The 20,715-nt window shown below is 38.5% G+C and overlaps 2 long non-coding RNA genes across 9 annotated transcripts in view; both read right to left on the bottom strand.

Annotated features, from left to right (window-relative positions):
• The window catches only part of LOC118354188 (uncharacterized), a 285,418-nt gene that overhangs the window by 190,652 nt on the left and 74,051 nt on the right, over positions 1 to 20,715 (bottom strand). The window lies entirely within an intron of this gene.
• Positions 1 to 20,715, bottom strand: part of LOC112662455 (uncharacterized) — a 109,535-nt gene that overhangs the window by 74,380 nt on the left and 14,440 nt on the right. For 2 of the 6 annotated variants that reach the window (XR_004814209.1, XR_004814210.2), the window contains exons 3-5: positions 18,244 to 18,357; positions 17,543 to 17,585; positions 1,845 to 1,944 (exon numbers count right to left, since the gene is read on the bottom strand). This is a non-coding gene — a long non-coding RNA (uncharacterized LOC112662455). Of the gene's footprint in view, positions 1 to 1,844; positions 1,945 to 17,224; positions 17,586 to 18,243; positions 18,358 to 20,715 lie in introns of those variants that run through there. The other 4 variants (XR_007401520.1, XR_003138555.2, XR_007401519.1 and 1 more) reach the window with 4 other exon arrangements.

The raw sequence follows: 20,715 nt of genomic DNA, 5'->3' as shown, positions 1-20,715 counted from the left end.
GGTGAAAAAATTAATGAAACTTCCCAAGGACGTTATCTATGAACAGGGAGAAATTTATGCACCATGAAGCTTACTTATATCCATTACTCACCAATGTTTTTCAATAATAAGCAAGTCTCTTCCAAGAAGAGCTTGTGGTTCTGCTCCTATGTGTGTGTGTAAACTCACAGGATACCAGCCTATGGATTTTACACAATTGAAAATAATGCTACCATTAAGTTTCCATATCAGATAAATTAAAACAATTTTATTTCCAACTTCAACTACTGTTCATCAACCAAGCAGATGTTAGGAATTTAAACTGAGAAGAGCCTGCATTACAAAGTCATATTCCTCCCTAAGGCATTATATTATTTTTCCATCTCATCTCAGAAAAAAGTCCTTTCTTTGTTCCTATAAGGAGCCACATCCTAAACCAGAATATGGCAAGTTTGTAGCATCATTTTTACTGCCCTCACATTCTAGAACCTTGGTCATCATCAGTAAATGATCATACTACTCTCTCTTAGTAAATGTGGGCTTTGTCTCAGAATCTGTCATTGCCAATCAAACAGATTGGTCATACAAGATCCATCCTCATTTCAATTCCTAAGCCTAAACTCCTCTCAACCTGTGTATTGGCCCTTCCAGTTTTTCATTCAACAAATCATGACCATTTGGCCATAGTTATGTGGTGTTTTGCCTCAATTCCTTTGCTCAAAGTCTACCTTGATTATGCTGCTGGTTTTCCATCTCAAGACCTAAAGGAAAATATAACCCTTTCTGATGGTCATCTTTCGTTTGGTATTTCAGAAGCAATATAGTGCAAATCTGCAGGACTTTCCCTCCCTCCTTCCCAAGGATGTAATGTGCCACAGTCCTATACCAAAAGAGGGCCATTGGTGAAAGGAGATTTAAAAAAAAAGGGGTGGGGGATGACAAACCAAATGCCATTAGAAGGCTCTAAAAGTTACTTTTATCCAAAACACTTTCAATTTTAGCACATTTTTCACATTTAATAGTGCTTATCCTCTGTTTACAGAGAGAAGGAATCACCCTGACAGGTGGATCTGTTCTTCCTCTTTGTTTTTTTTTTTGGGGTGGGCGCTGTGGGGGGTGATGAGGGGGCGGGAAGCCAGAGGGAGAGAGAAAATCTTAATCAAGTTCCACATCCAACTTGGAGCCTGATGTGGGGCTTGATCTCACAACCCTTAGTTTATGACTTGAGCCAAAATCAAGAGTCAAACACTTAACCAACGAGTCACTTAGGCACCTTTTGATGGAACATCCAGCTAACTCTCCAACTTCAAGATTTAATAATTTGTTCACATGCATATGATCTTTCTTCTCTGAATCTAATATAATGAAACAAATGATTCCTCCTTTAAGTCCCCCCCAAAAAGCAGTGACAAATAAAAGTATTATATTAAAGAGGAGAGCTCTTAAGAAAGTTGCTAATTACTTGACGGGATGAGCACTGGGTGTTATTCTGTATGTTGACAAATTGAACACCAATAAAAAATAAATTAAAATTTTTAAAAAGTTGCTAATTAAGAGGCCGAACAACCAAAGATATTAACACACAATTCACAAAAGAAAAAATGTCCAATAAAATATAATATTTTCAACCCAAGAAATGCAAATATAAACCATCATTAATTTTCTTTGTTTTGCCTATGACTTTACCAATGTTGAAAAATACTGACAGGTGCTGGTGCACAAAAGTGGCGATATGCCACTAATGTACTGCTGATGCTGGAAGTCTCTTTGGTACATACTTCCTGAAGAGCAATTTGGCAATAGGTGCTGCATTCCTCTGAGTGCAATCTGGAGAAGAGAAGCCACCTGTACTGAGGCTTACTTACACCATGCCTAGGATCCTGCGGGAATATAGATCAGAAAGGCTCTTTACAGGAAACCAGAAGTATAGGACCGTAAAAGAGTCACCACTGATATCCCAGTTCCCTGCAACACAGAAATAAGTAGTTCTCAGGAAGATAACCTGGAGACCGACAACTTCTCTTAGAATTTCCGAAAGTCAGGCAAAACTCCCCTACTGGTTTAGAGAATGGCTTCTCCTTCCTTCCTGTGTGAATGCCTCTCATTGGTAGATTCTAGACAAAACTATAAGCCCAGAGAACCTGAGAAATACACTTTCTGGGCTTCAAGCCCCTATGTTACATGGTTGAACTTAAAAGGTAGCATCATATTTTAGACGTTTCTATCATTGACTCAGTGATTCCTCCTCTAGGAATTTAAAATGAATTAATCAATCTGACTACATGATGCATATGCAAATCCATTTATCATGGCATTATTTGTAACAGAGAAATAATGGTAACTATCTAAATATCCATCAAGAGAGGATTGTTAAATCAATGATAGTACATCCATGCAACAGAATCCCCATGTGGGAGACATTACTAAAGGTCAAAAATTTCTGCTTCTCCTTATCCTCTCAAGGTACACAGACTAGGACTATGTCTTAGTCTTCCTGAAATCAGGTGGTATCACATGCCTAGTTCTGGTCAGATCAAGAATAAATTGTTTTATTTTACTTCTAGACTAAAGCCATAAAAAGCACTCTCTTCCCTTGCTGTAGTGACTCAGAGGTCCCAAAAGGAGATGAGAGCCACAATATGGAAAAGACATGGATTGCTGAGTCATTGCTTTGGGGGCACTGGACCCTCAGTCAATGTAAGCAAGAAGTAATCCCTGTGTCCTTAAACCACTGAGTTGAAGGGGTTAATCTGTTATTGTAGAATAACCTTGCCTGTCCTGACTAATATAATTTATTATTCACAAAAAGATCAATCTTTCTGTTCATCAAAATAGGAAAATGGAGACAACATATCGTTTTGAGTATATTGCTTTATAAATGTCAAGCTTTCATTAAATATCTTGACTGGAGGAATGAACAGATAAAAGCAGGTTGCAAATAGTATCTATGGTATTATTCCATTTACCTAAAATTGTATGATTGTACATATGGTACATATACAAAACGTGTAGTGAAAGATGCCTGTAAAGATTCTCACAGGAGTGTTAACTGTGGTTATTTAGAACTATGGGATTTCTGACAACTTTTGCTTTATTCTGTACATTCTTCTATATATTGCTTGATTTTCATAAAATGTCCATGTATGATCTCAATAAGTTAGATAATATCTGTATATTAATATTAATGCTAAGAACATAGTAAGCACTAGCTATAAATATTATCATCATTACTAACAAACGGAAATTATTTTAAATATAGGTTTCTAAAAATTTTGATAAACTGAAGCTTTATTATATATTCATTGAATTATTATTTTTTTTAAAATTTCATTTATTTATTCATGAGAGACACAGATAGAGAGAGAAGTAGAGACACAGGCAGAGGGAGAAGCAGGCTCCATGCAGGGTGCCTGATATGGGACTCGATCCCAGGTCTCCAGGACCACAACCTGGGCCGAAGGTGGTGCTAAACCGTGGAGCCACCCAGGCTGCCCTCTTTGAATTATTAAAATACAGACTTCGATGGCATATCCAGGCATCCTACAGACTCTGCCCTTACCAGCAGCATGACCTTAGCGAATTTACCTCTTGAAGATTACTGCTATTCAGACAGGCTCTGGACTCAATACCTGGGTTTGAATTAACATTTCTCTCTTTAGCACTAGTATGATTTCAAATAAATGACTTAAATGTAGGGGGCCTTAGATCCATCATCTGTAAAAATGGAGCTCTATTATCTCCTTCCTAGGGAGGACTAAATGAGCTATTTTTGTCATGGGATACAATAGTACAGAAGTAGAGAAGTTTAACTCTGGAGCCAGAATGTCAGTGCTCTAATGGCAGCTCAGTCCCTGGCTGGCTGTGCTACTCTTGGCCATTCTCTTCATCTCTCTATACCTTAATTTCCTTATTTGGAAAATGGGAGTGAATAATAGTATCTATTTAGAATGTTCTTTTGAAGACTGAATGAGTTAATGCTCATTGAGTTCTTAAACCAACGCCTGACACATTTAAGCGCTTATAAGTAAAAATAAGTAAATACTATATGTGATGTGCTTGAAAAAGTGCCCAGCACATAGTAAGCACTCTATAAATTTCAGGTGTGCATTAACTCAGCCAGATACATAGTGAGTACACTACAGAAAGTACATGCTTCTGTTAAGATAAACTAAAATGTTACAGAGGACATCCTTATTCTCTGAGAATGTTATATAGAAAGTGGATACTGCAGACAAATCTTTCCATTCTCTAGAATGTTCCAGGATACCACTTTACAAAGGGCACCCAAGGTGTCTATACTGGGGTTAGATCTGTTCCTCTTAAGCCATTCTTACATTCTGAAGTGAAAACGTCATAATAGGTATATGTGGGCTTAAAGAGAAGTTATCCTCAAATCACAGTAATTGTTTTTAAATTGAGATCACAGACCCTCCAGGGCTCCTCAAGGTAGCTCAGGAACATTTGAGACATTGGAGGGGGGGCTGCTGAGTGGGAAGGGCTTCAAGTCAAATCCCTCTTATACCACAGCAGCTATGCTTATGTCTGTTTTGCACATTGATAGTCCACAGATCATAATAGTTCAGCGTGATTTGCTGAAAACCTAATATAATAGTATTACTAATTTCAAAAGTAAATTAGGGTGTTTTTTTCTCAGCTAATCTGTTATAAAGGAACCAAAAATATATCAGTCATATATCTTAGGGGAGTGCCCAGGTCCTATTCCCTAGGTCTATATTCCCTAATCCTCCAGGTCACAGGAAAAAAAGGCCTTTTACTATCCCTTTCTCCACCACCCCTCCCACCAAGATCCAAGAACAGATTATCCTAATGATATCTCCTACAGAGACATCTGCCTTTCAAAATTCTGGGCAATGTTGAAACTACATGGAATCACCAAGGAGAGAGATGGAGGCTTTATGTCTTGAAGATTGTTAAGCAAAGCTCCCAGGCTCCGGTGCTGGACTTAAAAAAATAATGATGGTAGATGCCATTCTCAAACTACAGTCCCTCTGAGGCAATCCGGTCTTCGTCAGGGGCTGGCAATGTGGTTGCTTATCAGGACTTGGCATTGAGCACATGGCCTCAGAATCCTCAGCAAAGATGCTTCATGATTGAGGTGGAAAAAATGAAGTGAAGTGGGTAAAACCATCCCCCCTGATGGATCCGGGCACTGTGATGGAATCATGGTAGGGACCCAAGGTAGCAGTAAGCACTGTGGAAGGATGACTGGGGTCATATTAGCCCCAGAATCTTATCAAATACAAGAGAGCCAGAGAAGGCAGGAGAAAGGGTGGATTTCTATCAATATTGGCAAGAAGAGCCTAGGAGACAGATTTGATTTGGTTTAAACAAATATGTAAATATGACATTATCTGTATCCCAAGCATCATGTAATTAAGAGTGTTGTTTTCATAAGACTGGAAAACTGGTTTTAATGCTTAAAAAAAAAGGTTAGAAAAACACTATTGTTGGGCCTTACCACTCCTTCTGACCACACTACATTTTACCTACTTCAAGGAAGGATTCCACTGAAAGAAATCTTAGTTCTTATGGGTTCATACCCCCAGGCAACATATACATGACTTTGCTAAAGTCTAACAGCAGATACCACAATGCACATGACAAGCCTCTATGATAAAAGAGAGAGAGGAAACCCAGGACAATGGAAAGATCAGAGTAGCAGTATCCACATGGATACTGAATATCATGCCATAAAGATAGCTGAGTTCTAGTAAACTGAAGAATACCTTTTTTCTATCTTTCATCTTACTCCCATTAAGCTTGCCTTGGACCCTCAGTCTTTTCAAAATGGTGAAAATACATTGGAGCACAGCTAGAACATACGGCAAACCTTAGATTTTTACCCTCTGATTATTTCCACCCTGGAGAAGAACTACCATGAAAGTACTGCTTCTAGTGGCTAAAATTGAGGCCCTGTAGGAATTCAAATAGTCTAAGGAAAATAAACAGCTGATGGCACAAGTCTGGAGATTAAACTCTCATTATCACTTTTGTCTGAGAGTTCAGAAAGAAATGTGGAACAAAGTCACTGAAGCAGAGCCAGAAGCCACTCTCATTTTGGTACAAGCAACTCCTGCTGCCTTTTTTTTCTTCTTTTTTTTTCTGTGCAATTTATCATGAAAGCATGGCTTCTATTCCAGGGCACAGGGGAAGGCAGAAGTCAATTTTATCCAAATCTTTTGAAAAGAGTATAATGGGTGACTATGGGAGTTAAAACAAAAGGAAAAAAAATCACATCTTACACCAGGAAAAATAATATTCAATAATATAAAGGAGATAACTACTACTATTTATGGTCTAGAATTAATGAGGACTCAGGGCAACCAGAAAGGCTTTCTTTTTAGAAAGCTAAATGGTATAGTAAGTGACTCTGAATGACAAAACCAAGATGGGTATCCTTTCTCTTGAACGCTGAGCACTAGGACAGGTGGTCTTCTTTGATTTCTTCTTTGTTTTGAATGACTTATCTACACCTATGATCTAGCCCCCTGTGTAATGGAGTAGAAGGTTGGAAGTCAGAAGATGGATTATTTGGGAGAAAAAAAATGTCAGATTAGATACTCATCTCATACATACATCAAAATGAAATCAAAGTGGAATTAAAGAGTGAAAGGTAAAAAATAAGTAAGACCCAGAGAAAATAGATTATGTAGGGAATATTGGCAGAGGAAGAGTTTATAAGCATAAAAGCAGAAAGCACAAAGAAACATTTTAATAGAATTTGTCACATAAAAGTCTATAAACATTGTAAAAAAATCATGGATAACCAACAGGAAATATTTGCAATGTTTAAGATAGACAAAAGATTAGTATTTATGATACATAATTAGTTCCTATATCTCCACAAGAGTTCCTCTAGTGAAAAAATAGAGGACTTAAAGAGTCAACTCTGAGAAATACAAATGATCAATAAATATATCAACAAGACTTCCACTGCATATATACCTCAAAAAGTATTGAAATAATAACTACTATTCTCACCAGGTGGCAAAGTTGGGTTTTTTTAATGACAAACTCTGTGCTGATGAAGATTTTGAAAAACAGGTAGTGAAAATAAAATGGTGAGGAAGGTTAACTTGAAGAATTTATAGTCTAACAGAAGACGAGTTAAGAGACTGGGGGAAAATGGGTCCCACCGGGTCATGGAAAGACCAAAGAAGAAGCTTTCTGTCTTTGTACCTCCAGCATCATGACCACTCTTCTTATTAAGGACAGAGTTCTGGGTTCTCGATGTAAACTTTTCCTTCATCACGAGTGTGGTATTGCTGCCCGGGGCCAGATCATGTAGTGGTGTTTGGACCTCACACATGCCCCATCCTATGGGAAGTATATAATGAGAGCCAGCCTGCAGGCACATCATCTAAAATGTCTACTGAAGGGTAGCAGAATAGGTCACCCCAAAACATGCCACTTTGGCATATTGATTATTTTGAATTAAAGGCACTTAAAAAAACAGCTGATGCAATAAGGACAGACACTGGCCCTCTTTTGTCCCCTTGAAAGCAGGAGATAACTCTCTCATGTGAAAGGTGCCCTCCCTGTAACAGGAGAAGGGAAGATATTCTTATTACCAAAGACAGAGAATTCGAGGACCAAGGAATCTGTACAAACTAACCGTGTTAAACTGACTCTTATCTTTCTAGTTACTTCTTCACTATTTACTATGGTTGTCCCTTGAACGACATGGGTTTTAACTGCACGAATCCACTTCCATGAGGGTGTTTTATACTATGGCACTATAAATGTATTTTCTCTTCCTTATGATTGACTTATGATTGCCTAATGATTTTCTTTTCTCTAGCTTACTTTATTGTAAGGATACAGTATATACCAAATATACAAAATATGTTAACTTTTTTTTTTAATCAGTAAGGCTTCTCATCAACTGTAGGCTATTAGTATTTAAGTTTTCAGGGGCGTCAAAACTTATACATGCCCTACACTGTGCAAGAGTCAACTGCATGCCTAACCCAAACCTCTTTGTTTTGTCAATTCTTCACACATTTATCATCTAAAAGGTATAAAAGCTTTCTACCTTGGTCATTTCTTTGGGTCTTCATCTTTTTCAAGGCCCTCATTTACACATAAAAATTTTAATAAAATTTATGTGCTTTTCTCCTGTTAATCTGTCTTTGCCAGTTTAATTTTCAGATCCAGCTAGAGACCCTAAGAAACTTGAGGAAAACGTTGTCTTCCTCTAGCCTACTGTAACATAACACAGTATCTGGGGCCATTGAGCTTGGTATGACCAGCTATGAAGGTCTACACCAATGTCTATTGAAGGTCTTCATTTTTGTTAACCTAGTAAGTCCATTTGCAGAAATCTAACCTAATGATACAGAGATGCAAACAAAAACATCTGCCCCAGGGTTCTTAATGGAGGTACTTTTTATTATTGAGAAAGCCTGGGACAGTCTCAATGTTCTCTACCTGAGGAATAGTCAATTATGAAAAACTCAAGTGATGAAACATTAAATAATTTAAAATAATGTTTTTTTTAAATAATGCTTTAAAAGAATATTTAATGACATGTGAAAGAACTCAAGATCCTGTAAGTGAAAAAAGTTGAAACAATAACGTTTCTACAGTGTGATTCAAATTTTTAAAAAAGGACCAGAAGACAATAAAATATTAACATGGGTTATCTCTGGTACAAGAGATTTATATTGCTTTGCTTAATTATAAAATTACAAGTAAAAAAAAAAATTGTGGGCACCTGAGTGGCTCAGTTGGTTAACCATCCAACTCAGGTCCTGATCTCAGAGTTATGAGATTGAGCCCTATGTCAGACTCCAGACTCAGCACAGAGTCTGCTTAAGATCCTCTCTCCTGGTGACAAAACATGAGAGACACCTAACTCTGGGAAATAAACAAGGGGTAGTGGAAGGGGAACTGGGCGGGGAGTTGGGGTGACTGGGTGATGGGCACTGAGGGGGGCACTTGGTGGGATGAGCACTGGGTGTTATGCTAGATGTTGGCAAATTGAACTCCAATAAAAAAAATTTCAAAAAAAAAGATCCTCTCTCCTTCTCCCTCTGCCTCTCCCTCCCAGTGTGCTCTCTTTCTCTCAAATAAATAAATACATGTTTAAAAATATATATATATATATCTGCCTTTTCCTTGCTCCCTCACTCTCTTTCAAAAAAAAATTTTTTAACTATTAAAGTAGGATGTGATAGTTAAAAGTAAAACAACCTAGAAGCATATAAAGCAAAAAGGAAAGTCCCCTGACATATTTCACTTTCATCACAGACTAAGTCAACCCAAGAATGTGTTGATATGTGTCCTTTCAGAAGCTTTCCTAGCCAAATTCATATTCACTACGTTTCAGGAAAACGGAGTCATGTTAGAGTCACACTCTGAACATATTTAGTTCTATAACTTGCTTTTTTATCACTCAAAAATATATCACAGATATCATCTATGAATGTGCATATAGATATGCTTGGTTATTTTTTAACAGCAAGCTCAATTTCTTAGTTTCACTTTTTTATTTGATTTTTTTTTAAATTTCAGCCTTTCCTTAATGTTTGATAATTCCACAAGGAGCATACATTGTTTTTAGGGTCAGAAAAAAATTATAAACATTTTTTCAAGACAGGAGTCTACTGCATTGCAAAGAGAGAGAGAGTGACTCCCAGCAAACATTCTCTCACTATGTAAAGAGGAGAAGCATCCCTTCACTAAGCCATGGAACAGATGTCGACTGAGGACCTGCTGTGTGTCAGGCACCTCGGTGGACACTGAGGAGACAGGGTCTGATCTCACTCAGTGCCTGACTCAGAGTCAGCTGACACAAATAACAAAACTGCACTGTGCCACCACAGCTGGAGTGGAGCAGGGAGTTCCCCACGCCCAGCGAGGAGGTTAAAGGCAGGAGCAGGGAGGGGACTTTGGAGCTCTCTGCAGTTCAATGATTTTCTGTTAATGCCTACTAGGAATGAGATCAATCTTTTTCTCTGCTTCCAGACTCTAGTAATTTAGCTTGGTTTAGCCACCAGTGTGTAATCTCTAAATTAAGAATAATAATGGGTAGGGATTAAGGGAGAATCTGGATGCGATGCCCAGCAAGAGAGGCACACATGGTATATCCAATAAATGACCCCACCCAGAGTTTCTTCCATTCTCTGCACCACACTCCATCAGAAAAGTCAAGCAGCTTTATGTGGAGCTGAGTGATCCCTCTGCCCATTGCTGAAGTGCCATGTTTAGAGGCTCTGAGGCTGAATCAAGGTTCAGTGTGACTACAGTCTACCACAGGCATAGGAGAAGGGAGCAGAGTTATTTGCCCTCCCTACACTTGGATATTTTCAGAAGTGTGAGCTTATTTTAAAATTTCACCCAATGCAAAAAGAAGTAGCAAAAACAGTCCTATTACTATAAAGTGATTTTTTTAAAAGATTTTATTTATTTATTCATGAGAAACACAGAGAGAAAGGCAGAGACACAGGCAGAGGGAGAAGCAGGCTCCCCACTGGCTCCCTCAATGTGGGACTCAATCTCAGGACCCCAGGATCATGATCTGAGCCAAAGGCAGATGCTCAACCACTGAGCCACCTAGGCGTCCCTACAAAATGGTTTTAAAATATAGTAACAGGAAGTAAGATTGCCTGCAATTCTGGCTTATGGACAACACCTCTCTCACTATATTACATGTCTCCCAAATCCACACCTGGTTATGAAAAAAGAGGAGGGCAAAAGAAAATACTGAGTTAAGAGATGAGCCTTGAGGGGACTAGAGAACCTGACCTCAGCATGGCTTTGAGTCAAACCTGCTTGTCCTAGACATTGGACTTGGTGAAGAAAACCCTGACTTAGGGTGAGTATGATAAACGCTCTATGTCATTTGTGTAGAGTGATTAGTGTGTGTGTATTCATTTTTATACATCATAAACATTTACCAAGCATCTGTTATGTACTGAGCTAAATGTAACAAGAGGCCCAAAGACAGCAGATCTAGACTTTGCTTTCATAGGATGGTTGCAAGGTTCTTTCCCTAGTTCTCATTGACAAAGCAAAACAATTGAAATACTCAACTACTGCTAACATTGTTAAAGTATGTGACCTCACATATGATCAAGGAAGGAAGCTAGTTCTCCCACTGAAAATGAGAGTCTGTTACTGGCTTGCAAAACAATGTGAAACGAACTCTACAAAGCAGTTTTTTTTGTTTTTTGTTTTTTTTTTAAAGAATGTAGAGAAGTAATGGCCACTTAGCAAGTCTAGAGATATTACTATTGTGTGTGCAGATGTGTGTGCCAAAGTCAGGGTCAACTGAAGCACTTTGTAACTAGATTTCTGATCTACTCAATCAAGAATGGTCTTGCTTACGTATCATAGTATCAGTGGAGTTTAGTTTACCCAGGATTGGTTGTTCCTATATTAACCATCACCCATCCGAAGTTCTTAAATCTTTATATTAGTGGTTCTGAAACCACAAATTTAGAAAAATATCTCCTACTTAATGAAGCCTTCATCGATGTTTGCTCCAACTGAAGTAGTCTTGAGCTGCTCTGAGTTCCCATGATCTTTTATCTATATATGTCTTAGCTTACACCACCCTATAGCTTGCACACAAATGAAGTGTGTGCATGTGTTGAAGTTCTACAAGAGCATAGATCCTATGAAAGCAAAGTCTAGATCTGCTGTCTTTGGGCCTCTTGTTACATTTAGCTCAGTACATAACAGATGCTTGGTAAATGTTTATGATGTATAAAAATGAATACACACACACTAATCACTCTACACAAATGACATAGAGCGTTTGTCATACTCACCCTAAGTCAGGGTTTTCTTCACCAAGTCCAATGTCTAGGACAAGCAGCTAAGGTAGATGCATGGATAAAGCAGGTGTGAGGTGCACCATTTGATGAACTGGTAAAGGCATACTTTATCTAGAGGACAGCTGCTACTCAGCTCCATGTTCTTGCTCTGCAGAAAATTGTATACTGATTGGCCAGAACTTCCCATTTTTTTAGAGGCTAAAAATCTTGATCTATGTGAAAGCGTTTGGTTTGAAAGTATTATCAACTAATAAATTTCTAAATACAGAGCAGGATAAATAGAAGCTGTCTTTGGGCCAGATGCAGACCATAGGCCATCCATCAGCTTGCATCTTCTGTTAGGTATACGAATCATCATGTCCTTTACTCACAGAATTTCCTCCTTTAATTTCTCCCTGCCAGGGATGAGTGGTAATACCCTTCAGCCTGGAAACCTCTATCCTCATCCTCACTGCTTCTGTCCTCTTCTCTCACTGAAGGATTGTCCCTAAGACAGAGTTTGTTGTTATTTGCCTAAAACTTTTCCTGTTTTTCTTGACTATAATTAGGATAAACACAATTTCCAATCCCAAACCTGTGCCTGCTACTCTTAACTTTCTAATACCTATCTTGTATTTTTGCCAAGTGGAGGCTACCTTTTCTCTTTGCAGTACAAGCCACTGCAAGCCTTTTTATCTAATTTGCTTTGAAATACATTGATCTCAACTAAGCTAAGTTTCTTTCACTCCACCTCAACTCAAGTATCCTTCCTTTGTGTCAATCAATCCCCTTCCATATTTTAACTTAGGGTATTTCTCTTTGGCTACTTCTCTTTGGCTACTTTCCCATTGGGAATAGGTTTTAGGTTTCATATTTTTCCACAGAACTATGCCCTTGACTATATACCCACTAACCCAGAAGCCCACTGGTTCCTTCTTGGTGGCCTTGCTCATCCATTGTGGGATCTTAAATGAGTAGCCACCCTAACTTATACAAGGTATCATTCAATATACTAAAACCCTGATCACCATTTTGTCAACGTGTTACGACTCTTAGGACTCAGAGATGGTGTTAATCTACCTTATTCTTAAGATTCTTAAGATTAAGATTATTCTTAATATTTTTAATATTCTTATTCTAGTCCCCTTTGTGAACACAGTAGAGGAGTGGCAATTGATTTTGATTCCATAGTTTTAGCAAGAAAGAAGAGCTTCTGGGCCAAGTGTAATACACACATACTTCTACAGAATAAAAGTCCTCTGCATATCTCATCCAGTTCATCTTTTCAGAGTTTTTTTCCTGTTCCAGAGCCAAATAACCCAAACTATTTGCCATATTTCAAATAGAAATACAGACGTTCACATTCACATTTCTGCTACTCAGCTAAAAAAGCTTTTCACACTAAAAACCTTTAACTAGTTCCTGTCCTAGTATGAATGGGCTTACAGGTCTAATGTAAAAATAAAATTTTTCCTAATCTGTAAAAGGTGGATCACAAAGCATTTACATGATTGGGCTTGAAAATGAGGAGTATGCTATATTAGTTTTTTAAAACGGAAAGATATTAACACATTTTAAAGCATGCAATAATCAAAATACTGTTAATCAAAATAATAACTAATCATAATAATACTAATCAGAATACTACTAATAATAATACTACTAATAAAATAATAATCAAATAATCAAAAGTAGCCTACAGAAAACACGAATAATCCAGAATAATCTTCTGAGGACACCTAGAGGACTAGCAAGATGAACTAAAATATTCATTCCATGATTAGTCTAGACTCAGTTAAACAATACTCTTCACAAATTTCATCAGAAGGAAACAAATAATTCCAAAGTAAAATTCAAAGCACTGGTGGGGAGTGAAAAGATGGGTGTGGGGGGTAAAAATTAACCAGGGAGAGAATATAGACTTCACAACTCTGGGGGACCTGGTGACCTTCTGAAAATGATCTGTCAATATTAGAGCTTCAACTGAAGCCTGCATTTAGTTAACAAAATTGTGAGTAAATTTAAAATCAAATGTCTATTCAGTGACTGGCTTAAGTCTTTTTTTAAGAGCTCCCATGATTCCTTAAAAAGGAAAATGAACTTCACATCTTACTACCCTCATCTTTGAAGTCTTCAGGAGTCTCAAAATTTTAAGCCACTTTACTTGCCCAATTTCATTCTCAGTCATATAGTCTGAACTAAGGTGAAAAATTATGATTGTTTATAATGGCTTAAATCTAGTTTAGTGGTTCAGAGAATCCCCTCCCTGGAGCAGCAAGATATTTTACCTGAGAATTCGTCTAGGCCTAAATGAAAATTTTGTCTTATCTCATGATCAAGAGTGGCAACTCCATTACTATAGGCACCATAGACATGATCTCAAGTCCTGGCCACCAGGATTGCTTTTGCTTGGAACTTTTCCACCATTCCATCTACTCTTTACTAAGAGAAGGTGATTAAGTTTTAAAATAACAAACACCTTCCTTATATGAAAATGAACCACAATATTCAAACCTCAAAGCTATGTTTATTTTGAAGCAATGTGAAGGTGCTTCTTATTTAAGATTGACTCTCTTCCCAAAATCATGTTAGTTCTAGCTTTAAGTTTATAGACTTTGTGTTTGGTATTCAAGGTTAACTCCCTAGTTGATTAGATGTAAGCCAATATTAACAGGAGCAACTGCCACAGTGAAAATGAGATGCTACACAATGTTTGGTCTTAAAAGTCAAGAACCTATGAGTTAACTAGATGATCTAATCTAGCTTCAAATTAACCACATTAAAATAAATTAAATGCTCTTTCCTCTTCATGTTGCAAAACATAAAAATGTCATACTCTGTAATTTGAGAATGACTGTTCTCATTGGATTCAGGAGATGGTGTGGTATCTTTAATTCTTTTATCAATATTATCCCAGACCAACAGATGGAAGATCAAGTAATTACAGAGAAATGAGCATGTGCTGTACTTATCATGCTTCCCTCCCCGCCCCCCCCCCCCCCCCCCCCCCCCCGCACCCTCCCACTGAAATTTGCTTACTGAAAGCTGTTTTGCTAAACTCACCAGTCAGGGGTGTTTACAGCCAAGAAATGACAAAGAAAAAATTAAAGAGCTTGGGGAAATCCATGATATATTGTAGAGGCAGGGACAGAGGACAAACTCACCTCTCTTTTTTTTGGTATATTCCTCTGTTGCAAGATTTTTATTCTAACAGACAGATATCCAATAATCCTTGATTTTTTTTCCTATATGGGGAAATTGTGACCTAGATTTTGTCAAGACAGTAAATCAGTCGGCAAGTATTTATTGAGTACCTATTACACACTGAACCCATTGCTGGGCTCTGTAGACACATTGGTGACACCTCACAATGCAGCCCCATCTACTAAGGAAGCCAGAAAACTAGTGGAGAAGACAAATACTAAGGAAATTATTTCATTTAGTAAATTGAAAAAGTTGAATTTTTGATCGTAGCTCTAGGGATCAAGACAAGTTACACGCACTTTGGGTCCCAGCAAAAAATGGAGGTACATTTATACAGGTAAATGGGAGGCTTTAATAAAGGCACTATTTATAAAGGTGTGAGCAAGATTCAGTCTCCTAAAAGGAAGTGTATAGTACTCCAGGGTAGGAAGAAGGAATAGTAGAGTCCTCCGGGGTAACAACAAGGAACCCTAGCAATGGTCTAGCAATGGCAGGGGGCTCCCTGCTATTACCCGCAGGTCCTTCTCCTTGTCCCCCAACCCCAACCCCACATATATACTTAAAGGGGTAGAGCCATGCTCTGGGGCCTAGAAGAACTGCATGGAGAGGTCGGCCTGAAAGGAACCATTTTCCCAACACAGGAATGGATTCAACCCTCAGCAACCCAGTAGCAAGAGTTGGGAAATAAATGCCCCAGCCTCACTCTCCTCTATCCTGGCTCCCATTTGTGAATACAGGTCTGAGATGAGGTATAACATTGTAAGGAGGCCATCACAATGCTCCTTTCACCCTAAATCTGGCCCAGGGTAAAGCTAATTAAAGCCACAGGGCAAGAGAGCTTATTGATATGGGTATGCTGGCGATAGAGCAAGGCTGGGAGGATGCAGAGCAAATTAACAGAACATGTAGAATAGCTAACATACCTGATTAATTTTTTTAAATCAAACTATAACTGCTCAAAGTTTCCATCAACCTGGTTGGAAAGAAATTCAATTTCAGTAAATGTTGGGTCCCTTTTAACTCCTCTCTGGGATTATAGTAGTATAATAGTAGATTATACTAATGTAGTAGTTTATGTTTTTATGATCTAATCTAACTAGATTAGATCATCTAGTTAACTCATAGGTTCTTGACTTTTAAGACCAAAAGTTGTGTAGCATCTCATTTTCACTGTGGCAGTTGCTCACATTATAGCAGAAATAATGTGAGGAGGTCCAGGGACTACCTATATTATTATTTTCTTGATATGTCTTTTAAGTAAACTTATTTAGAATATAAAAAATTAATGGCCAAAAAACTACAGTTTTAACATGGAAATTACGTATTTTTCCTATATGCATTAAATAATAAGTAAATGCCTGCCTACAATCCTCCTATATTGTTACCACTGTTCAAGCATTTTTTTTGGCTTATTGACTATTGCATTTTATCTGCCTTGGACTCAGGAATGCACCTCCTAGGAGTTGTCCCCTCAGACTCTGATTCTATACCTACCCCAAATCCACTGGGATACAGTAGAACCTTGACCATGTCTTTAGTCTCAGAGGTCACTCTACCTCTGCCCATCCAAGCCCTGGCCTCCTCCTCCCTCTCCATGAGGAGCCCAAAGGTAATCCTTGGGAACAGACTCAAACCTTAAAAGCTCCTAATTCTTCTAGAAATAGTATCGGCTTCTCTGTCATCTATTAGGAGAGGAGAAAGGGAGTCACTAACAACACCTACATATAGTATGTGGCCTTCTTAATCATTCATTCTGTCACTAAGTAATAATAGCTGTTATAAGGAGACAAATAGTGGTTAAAAAATTGTTGGGGTGGGGAGAGAGAGTATGATCTGTATAAACTATGAGAGAATTGGCTGTAGGCAGCCTTGAGAAAGGTATGCAGAAGTCAGAGTGCCTGAGCTTGGCAGGCATCCTTGCTAATTTTGTAGGAGATCTTCCAAGTTCTTTTGGTACCTGCCTTTTCAGCTCTGCTAATGATGATAAACTGTTGCCTCCAGGTCCACAGCCAACCTTTTTTGCACTGCATATGTGTTTATCACTATCACTTTCAAACAACAGATAGTAATTAGGAAATATGAGTGTGGGATAGTATAAAAACTCACAGGTGTTGTTTTGATCCTAAGTGACATTGACATCCAATTGACTAGGCTTCTGGGGACAGATCTCCTAAGAAATATGTATCAAAGCTATTGATGTTTTTTTTAAAAATGAGGAAAATAATTGTCACTTGAGCAATGTACTATGATGGCCCATGTTTAGTGTCCCAAAGTAGGGAGAAATTTGAATCAGAGAAGGGACCACATGACAGGGTTACAATCATCACATACTGCTATTGCCAAGGAAGTGGCAATAGCCACTTTTTTGTAGATTTGTAGAGGCACCAGGCACAAAATTCCCCAACCTCTTTCTCCTTTCATAGACTCACTTCCTCCTTCTTGTCTCCCATTGACTGAAGCCAATGAGAAGCCACCAGAAATGTAGTTCCCACAGATCAGCCTTCCAGGGTGCAGAGCAGAGAAGAACAAGATCAAGTGATGGGCAGATGGGAGATTATTTTAGTTATTTTTATTACCTCCTCTGTTCAGGCTCTGAAGATCCACTTAGCTCAACTGAACCTGAGTGAGATCAGAAAGAAGTATGGCTGAGAGATAGTAAAAAATGGTCACTACCACTGGGCAAAGTATGGAAAAGTGATGTTTTTTCAGTAATTTTCAAGGTAACATACTGACATGGCTCTAAGACTATGATATAAAATGTGATAGGAAAAATGTAAAACTGGCCATAAGATGCATATAAAAATATTAAAGCCACCTTTTATTATGGTTTAATTCCCTTAGGCACCACTGATGTAGGTATTAGATATTGAGTTAGTAGAGAATATTTCATAATAGGATGGCAAAGCAGTATTTCTAGAAAATTATCCCTCCATAATCCTCTCATTAGAGTATGTAGGACACAGTGATGCACCATCCAGATTCCTCATCAAATTGAAAGTCTTAGCCCCCTCACCCCATCCTAGTTGCTGGGAATGCTGTTAACAAACAGTTCCCAAGTGTCAGTACTGTCTTAGCTTCCCCAAGGCCACGTGCACCTTCTCAGTCACAGAACAGCTCACATCCCATGATTGATTAACACAGGCTTATAAAGGACCAACCCTCTGTCCTCATCTAGGGTCAGTTCCGAAGGATCATGCCTTTTTAGGACTCCTTCTAGGGATGGCTACAGCTTCCACTGACACTGTATCATCTCAGACTTCTCCATCTTGCTGCTTACCTCTCTTCCCTTCCACAGGTTGATCCCAAGAATACTTTCTAATAAAAGCCCCAAAATTCTGGTCTCCATTTCAGAGTCCACTTTCCTGGGACCCAACCTGTGTCACAGAGAACCCTTAAAAAACAAAACAAAACAAAACAAAATGAAACAACACTTGTATTTCTCTTTATTGTAAAACAATTAAATGAAGAAATTATTTTCCTGCTAATATTTCATTAAACTTTCTGCACATTAGCTTCCTTTTCCAAGTTTCTAGTTTTGCTCTTGAAATGTACTTGAGAAAATTAATAGACCTGGATATTTCCAAATAAAACCCAAGGCACACTAAGTTTTCTACCAGAAAATCAGAGTGAGAGCAAAAAGAACCAGGGCCAAGCTAGAAAGGAATGAGGACTTAAGAAAAATAGGTAGAAGAGCTACACATATAATAAAAATTTGTTTTTAACTTTAGGGGGAAAAGGAGGAGAGATGAAGGAGAGGGTAATAAACTCACGGATTTATACACTCAGTGGAAAACACACATAAAATGGCAAGTGGATGTCTGGTCTCATGGACTTCCTACACTAGAAATCCACTACTCTTAGGAATCAGAATACTTTTCCTCTGTGGCAGCACCACAGGAGAACACCAGATTTGTCATGGGTGCAAGTTCCCTCCACACTGTCTGAGCTCTACCCTCAGGGGATGTCAAAGCCAGAGTAGCCGAGAGCCCTCTTCGGTGATTGATAGGAAAGGTCAATCCTGCAAAATGATAATGAAATCATATCTTATTCTGTGATAATAGAATAATAATAGCTAACTTTTAAGGCACCTTGCTAAATGCTTAGAAAATACCTCATTTAGGGGGAAAAAAAGGAGATGCTGATAACTATAAATCATGTATTGAGTTTTCACTATTATTAAATGATTATGGGTATCCAAAAAAAGGGAAGAAATCAAAGAGGAGCGAGATATAGGGGTTTCTGCAACATGTTAAGTTGGCTCGGCTGAACATTTCCCAAAATTCCCTTTCCTGTATGATTCAGGCTAGGTCAGACAACCAAGGAGGTCCTTATGAGAGATTTGGAGGGCAGTCCTTTCATAGCTCAGATACACTTTTGCTGGTCATCTTGTTAGCCTGAGCCAGTAGCTGAGCTTTCAATGACTCAATCTTTCCATGAATCCAACTTTTTTGTTTTCACCTTACAGACATGGGATGGATCCTCCCACATGAATTTGGTTCAGACACTGTGGCTACACATGCAGCAGGATAGAAGGAAGCGGTCTATTACTCACATAATGAGGTTTTCTGGGGGGAGCAAGGCAGGCTGTCAAGCATCTTGGAAAATGGCTTTGGAAGGCAGGGAAAAGAGATTCACTGGGGGTTTTATGGTGGTCAGAGGATGGGGCTGGGGTGATAGCATACCTGCATGTGTTGGGGCTTATGCAGTTTGAACTTCCCACATTACTCAAGGCAGGGGTGTTTAGTCTTTCTTACCAGCCTGCTAGGTATGGGACGGAAGAAGTGGCAGTGGTAAAGCTCAAAAGCTATGAGCAGGCAAATGACAAAAAATGGGATAAAAGAACAAAAGGAGTCAGTCTCTTTAATAGAAGCTTCTTGGATTCCTGGACCACATGTGTGTGTTTTAGCCTATGACTGAGGGCCTAGGCTTTTGTAGAGCACTCATACCACCAAGATCAGAGGCAATAAGAAGGTATACAGGTTTCAGCATATCCTTATGGGCTCCACCTCATGCTTGTTCTTAGTCTCCCCCACTTTACATCTATCTTCCTTTCAAAATTGCCTGAACTATGTGGACTTTTAGCTCTAGCAGTAAGTACAAAGATAACAGCCTTAGAGAGAATACTTAACCAGCTCCCATCATTGCATATGGCCAAATCCATGAAACAAATACATGTGTGTATGTCTGTGTATGTGTACACATTAGTGATTCTGCTTCTCTGATTGAACTGTGACTGATACAGGAACCCAAATCCTAATTGTTTGGGTTTTGGGAACATGGTTCAAGAAAGGTTTGGCATCTCTGACCACATAATAATCTCATTCGATATATTTAATGGCTCTCATTGGGCTCCCAATTAAGTACACAGGTGTTTAAAGCCCCTACTATAGCCAAACTGGAATGCTGGCAGCTCTCTGATCAGACAGGCATATTTACATACACAAAATGCGGTGATGTGGGAAGAAGGCCATGCTCAACTACCACTAGCTAAGAGGCCCTAGCCAATCATCCCTCTTAGCCATGATTAGCTTATTTGTATGGTGGCATGTGTGTTCTCTTTGGATAATCCTCCACTTTATCAGCCTCATTTTGAAAAGCATGTCTTCATGTGTGTAACTGGTGAGGGTTTTGTTTTTTTTTTTTTCAAAGAAAGACTAAACATATTGAGACTGCTTTAATTATTATTTTTGTTAGAAATCAATTCTCAAGACCCCTCACAGAGTCTAACTATGTCAGTCATGATATCTAC

This window comes from Canis lupus, chromosome 13 (genome assembly GCF_003254725.2).
Source record: "Canis lupus dingo isolate Sandy chromosome 13, ASM325472v2, whole genome shotgun sequence".
Taxonomy (NCBI): Eukaryota; Metazoa; Chordata; class Mammalia; order Carnivora; family Canidae; genus Canis; species Canis lupus.
This window is presented reverse-complemented; position numbering and strand designations above follow the sequence as displayed.